Below are 6,080 nucleotides of genomic sequence, written 5' to 3'. Positions count from 1 at the left end.
GTTTGTACTAATAACAAAGGATGAGAAAAGAAGCCATTGACATCAGACTAAAACTGTAGGATGACTAGCGTTTTAAAGGAATTTCAAAGAAAATTCAATTTTGAGTAACCATGGCAACATCGTTCATCGAAATTAAAATCCAATGCACTATTTTATGTATCTTAGTCTAGTCTACTTGTGTGCCAAGTAATATTGAAATCAAATCAAAACTGTAGGAGGAGTAGCGTTTTAAGGTAAGGTTTGCGTTAACAGGGAGATAACTCTTGCGAATCACCAAAGCGTTTGAAACAGGCGACTTTAAACCAGCGATGCTAAGCATCTCGGTAACGAATTTCCTCTGTCATACTTGATGTTTGTTGTCACTTATTGTTAGGACTAAAAACAAAGGACGTTTTAAGGAGAAAGTCTTATAACAAATCAAAGCATAGGAATCTTAAAAGCCTTTGAGATTAGCGTGATGCATGTGGATGAACCAATAAAGGAGGACTTGTTTATTTTCGATACGGAATGTGGCAAGTTGTAGGCCATTCCGATCAGAAGAAAGTTATCGACGCATTGTGCTGTTGTGTGTTTCTCGCTTCACCACTACACTAAAATTTTAAGTGAGAATGGGAAGGAAAAAAGAAAAGACCTGAGAGTATCCTGTAAAGTATTATGCTTTATGCAGTCCGAACAGAGAAGAAAAGTCACGGTGCATTTGACCATGTCCAATGATGATGTTGACAGTTTGATTGTTGATAGTATTTTCATCAGGTAATTATTTAACTATTCATTTTACTGAAAGTTATGAATGATCTTCTGACTACAGATTTAAAAACGATGAATAAACGGTACAAGGATGTCAGGATGTGGCTAATATCCCAACATTGCCAAAAAATAAAAATGCATTCATTCAAGAAATTATGAAAAAAATCCTTGCTTTTTAGGCCTAATATTTGTAACATTATTGGAACAGGTATTCAATTTCAAGTTACCTTTTAAATGAAGTTTGATTTTAATTAATATCTCATTTTTTAATTAATACAAATTGTGCATGACAAGAACATTAATTTTCTTGATCAAGCATTTGCATTTCACTAATTCAATCTACATGTATAAATTGTACAATAATTTCATATTGATTCTTCATTGATTATTTTAGAAATTTCATTTCATTGAGTGAATGAAATTCAGTCCAATTCCTTATGCAATTCCAAAAATGCAATTCCTTAAATGTTATTGTAAAAATGAACACATATGATTTCAGATCAATTGGGTCATTAATTGGAATAGATAAGAACCAAAAAAAAAAGTACTTCAGTGTTTCCTTAAAAGATTTGTGCCATCAATCAAAGTAGAGGTCATCCCATATCAGCTCAAGAATATTAAAGAAAGTTGGATGGATCAAGCTAAGATGTTGAACCAGACATGGCAAAGTCAATGGAGATTTGGAAAAGAAATGATGATTTGTTGTACCCAATGCATGTTTTTTATATGTCTATAGATTATAGAAAAAAATTTAATGTTTAACAGCATCCTATCTACCTGGTGGTATATACATGCTGTTTTCAATATATTTAGAAAATATGTGTATGTGATGATTGCAGTGCATGCTCTGTTTGTCCATCTTTGAATTTGTTTTCAGTAAAATAAATGTATACATTAAGGTATTAATTGAAGGTTGCTTTTGTCTACACTTACAAGTAACAAGTTTCTTAAAAGGGTTATTTTGTAAAATTGCAAGGAAATTAATACATGAACGATTAAATTTAATATTTTTATTCATTAAATTTTGTTCTTACCAGGACCTAATATGCTCAAATAAGTATTTCTGAAAACTGATGAGTTTTGTAAATAAAGCTGCAGTGAACATTTAACAGTTTAAAATATGACACTTGGAAATTGAAAGGTTGTCAATTTAGTAGGAATGATAAGACCAGTTTAGTAATCAACTAAAATTAAAATCTTTCACAAATACATGTAGTTTATTTTAAAATTGTTTACATTTATAATCTTTTAATTTTTTTCTGTATTTTGATTTTAAAAAGGAGAAAAAAATTTTATATTTAAATTATTTCATGGATATCAAGGAGATATATCTATCACTGTAACATTGTTTCTTTTTCCCTGTTCTTGACAAATATTTATGACAGTGTTATGTCATTTTGCAGAATTTGCCTTTTCTCTGAAATCAGAAGTACTCTGTAAACTCATTAAAGTATGAATTGATGTCACTTAGAATTCATCTTTATTTTGTTCTGTCTGATATTTCAATTTAGATTCTCAGACTACCTAATCCAATGATTGAGCTAATGTCCATGAATTGTAGAAATAGGCCATCTTTAAGATATGTTTGGTTGTCGGCCTCTCCAGACCGACTGACTAAAATGACCAGACTGAAATTTTTTTTTCAATGCAGGGCCGTATTTTTTCTTTTTATTCCTCTTATTCCCCGTAAAGAAATGTTGTTGAAGATTTTCTCACCTACCGACCCAATAATTTTACCCAGAGTCAAGAGAGGGCAAACAAACATTACTTTCAAGATAGCATTTCTACTCTTCGAAGTAAAGAAATCATTTAATTATAAAAACAGCAGCTTCGTGGATGCAATGCTTACAACATTTCACTCAAAAGATGGCATACATGTATAATGATAGTCACGAGACATAACTGAATAAAGATATTTTGCTACGAAGATGTCTAGAAATTACTACATGTTGGAATAACTAAATCAGTATGAGGTCAAATTCAGAGGCTTTTAATTGGGTTAGTTGCAACATGTTCTGAAGTATGTTTATAAACATATACATGTACTTCTAAAGGTGTTGCAGTATAATTCATGGACAATTTCATCAGAATATTCAGATGTAAAGATTGCCATAAATACTAGATTTCTTCCATGGAATAAATTTTTAGACCATCTTGTAGCACAGGAGGAGTTTTATTTTGAATATTTTTGGCCAAGTTTTGCTTAAAAACTATATCAAAAATACATTTAGTCTTTAACATTCACCATGACAAGGTGATATCAATGTTGTCTTTATAAGTGTAGAAAAAGCCTGATTTTTGTGTTCCGAACCCATAATATAGCCCCTGTTTCCATGGAAATAATATTGGGGACATACATATTTTTTTGGTTCAAATTATTTAAAATGATCAAATTAATAACTTCATGGAATTTGATGGAATCGGTAGATATGTAAAACGTTGATTTTTATATTTTTGTTGCCATGGCAACGGTTTCACTTTATCAAGGAAAATTGAAAAATCTTCTTTTTTACCCAATTTTTCACATTTTTGATAACGGAAAATTAATAGTTTAAATAATAGAAGCATGAATTATACTAATTCAGGTCATTTTAATTATAAAAGTTTGATAATTAATAAAATAAATCAATTTTTTCAATGAAAATAATTTTCGAGGTGAAATATGAAATACGTTAAATTTGGCGTCATTTACTAAAAAAATGGGACGGGCAATATCTTTGAAAATCATATTAAATGATGAAGCTAATCTCCCTGAATAAATTGATATATGGCATGTGTGCATATTAAAAAAAATAAAAGTTGGAGGGAGACGCAAACCTTACCTTAAAGAAATTTCAAAGAAAATTCTATTTTTAGTAACCATGGCAACACCGTTCATTAAATTAAAAATAAATGCACTATTTAATGTATCTTAGTGTAGTCTACTTGTGTGTTACGTAATAATGAAATCAGACCAAAACTGTAGAAGGAGTAGCATTTTAAAGGAATTTCAAAGAAAATTCTATTTTTAGTAACCATGGCAACACCGTTCACCGAAATCAAAAACCAATGCACTATTTCATGTATCTTAGTGTAGTCTACTTGTAAGCCAAGTAATATTGAAATCAAATCAAAACTGTAGGAGGCGAAGCGTTTTAAAGGAATTTCAAAGAAAATTCTATTTTTAGTAACCATGGCAACACTGTTCATCGAAATCAAAAACCGATGCACTATTTTATGTATCTTAGTGTAGTCTACTTGTGTGCCAAGTAATATTGAAATCAGACCAAAACTGTAGGAGGAGTAGCGTTTTAAAGGAATTTCAAAGAAAATTCTATTTTTAGTAACCATGGCAACACCGTTCATCGAAATCAAAAACCGATGCACTATTTTATGTATCTTAGTGTTGTCTACATGTGTGCCAAGTAGTATTGAAATCAGACCAAAACTGTAGGAGGAGTAGCGTTTTAAACGAATTTCAAAGAAAATTCTATTTTTAGTAACCATGGCAACACCGTTCATCGAAATCAAAAACCAATGCACTATTTTATGTATCTTAGTGTAGTCTACTTGTGTGCCAAGTTATATTGAAATCAGACCAAAACTGTAGGAGGAGTAGCGTTTTGAAAAATTGTTTACAGACAGACGGACAGACAGACAGACGGACGGACGATGGACACCTTACTATCGCATAAGCTCTTCTGGTCTCTGACCAGTAGAGCTAAAAACCGATGCACAGAATTTTGTCTCTTATTATAGTCTAGATACTTGTGTGCCAAGTTATATTGAAATCGGACCAAAACTGTAGGAGACGTAGCATTTTGAATGAATTTCACAGAAATTTCTATCTTTAGTAACAATGTCAACACCATTCATCGAAAGCAAAAACCGATGCACAGAATTATGTATCTTAGTGTAGTCTACTTGTGTGCCAAGTTATATTGAAATCGGACCAAAACTGTAGGAGGAGTAGCATTTTGAAAGAATTTCACAGAAATTTCTATTTTTAGTAACCATGGCAACACCGTTCATAGAAAGTAAACACCCATGCACAGAATTATGTATCTTAGTGTAGTCTACTTGTGTGCCAAGTTATAATGAAATCAGACTAAAACTGTAGGAGGAGTAGCATTTTGAAAGAATTTCACAGAAATTTCTATTTTTAGCAACCATGGCTACACCGTTCATCGAAAGTAAACACCCATGCACAGAATTTTGTATCTTAGTGTAGTCTACTTGTGTGCTAAGTTATATTGAAATCAGACTAAAACTGTAGGAGGAGTAGCATTTTGAAAGAATTTCACAGAAATTTTTATTTTTAGTTACCACGGCAACACCGTTCATCAAAATGAAAAACCGATGCAAAGAATTATGTATCCTAGTGTAGTCTACTTGTGTGCCAAGTTATATTGAAATCGGACCAAAACTGTAGGAGAAGTAGCATTTTGAAAGAATTTCACAGAAATTTCTATTTTTAGTTACCACGGCAACACCGTTCATCGAAATGAAAAACCGATGCAAAGAATTATGTATCTTAGTGTAGTCTACTTGTGTGCCAAGTTATATTGAAATCGGACCAAAACTGTAGGAGGAGTAGCATTTTGAATGTTTTTCATAGAAATTTCTATTTTTAGTTACCACGGAAACACCGTTCATCGAAATCAAAAACCGATGCACAATATTATGTATCTTAGTGTAGTCTACTTGTGTGCTAAGTTATACTGAAATCGGACCAAAAATGTAGGAGGAGTAGCATTTTGAAAAAAATTGTTTACAGACAGACAGACGGACGCCGGACGCATTACTATCACATAAGCTCTTCTGGTCTATGACCAGTAGAGCTAAAAATAATCAGTATTCCAACTGTGTACTTGAATATTATTAATAGCTTACATGCATTACATTACGAAGTACTACTAAGAGACATATAGTTTACGAAACTAACAATGCAAATGGTCAAGGTTATCTATTTATACGCAGATATCAATCACGGTGCATTACGCACTGCAACTTAACAGTTTAATTTAAGTTTATTGTGAAAAATCTTTGTGTTTTATGTATTTACAATTTAAATTTTACAGAGCATATTATTAAATGCAATATCGGTAATACACATGTACTGTCTGTATTTAATTTCTGAGTTGCTGCGAAGTGGTTTATTTTATCGGTTGTAGACTACACCAAACACCCAAGCTGTCATACCAATTAACCTGTCACAGATACCCAACATGAGCTTGGGGTTAATTACGATTCCCCCGGTTTGAAGGTGTCAATTAATAGCCACTGGCGAGAATGTTTGAAGTCACGACGCCGGGTGTGTTCAGTAGACCGAAAAATTCACTGCACTTCGAGAT

At 32.1% G+C, this 6,080-nt stretch overlaps 1 long non-coding RNA gene across 1 annotated transcript; it reads left to right on the top strand.

Moving 5' to 3' along the window:
• Window positions 1-231: 231 nt before the first annotated feature.
• Window positions 232-2,213, top strand: LOC134239810 (uncharacterized). The gene is made up of 2 exons (XR_009986301.1): window positions 232-753; window positions 1,247-2,213. It is a non-coding gene; the product is annotated as an uncharacterized LOC134239810 (long non-coding RNA).
• Window positions 2,214-6,080: the final 3,867 nt, after the last annotated feature.

Source organism: Saccostrea cucullata, unplaced genomic scaffold, assembly GCF_032062105.1.
Source record: "Saccostrea cucullata isolate Sc308-1 unplaced genomic scaffold, CSIRO_AGI_Scuc_v1 ctg3800, whole genome shotgun sequence".
Lineage (NCBI taxonomy): Eukaryota > Metazoa > Mollusca > Bivalvia > Ostreida > Ostreidae > Saccostrea > Saccostrea cuccullata.
Note: the sequence above shows the minus strand (reverse complement) of the source record. Positions and strands in the feature narration are given on the sequence as shown.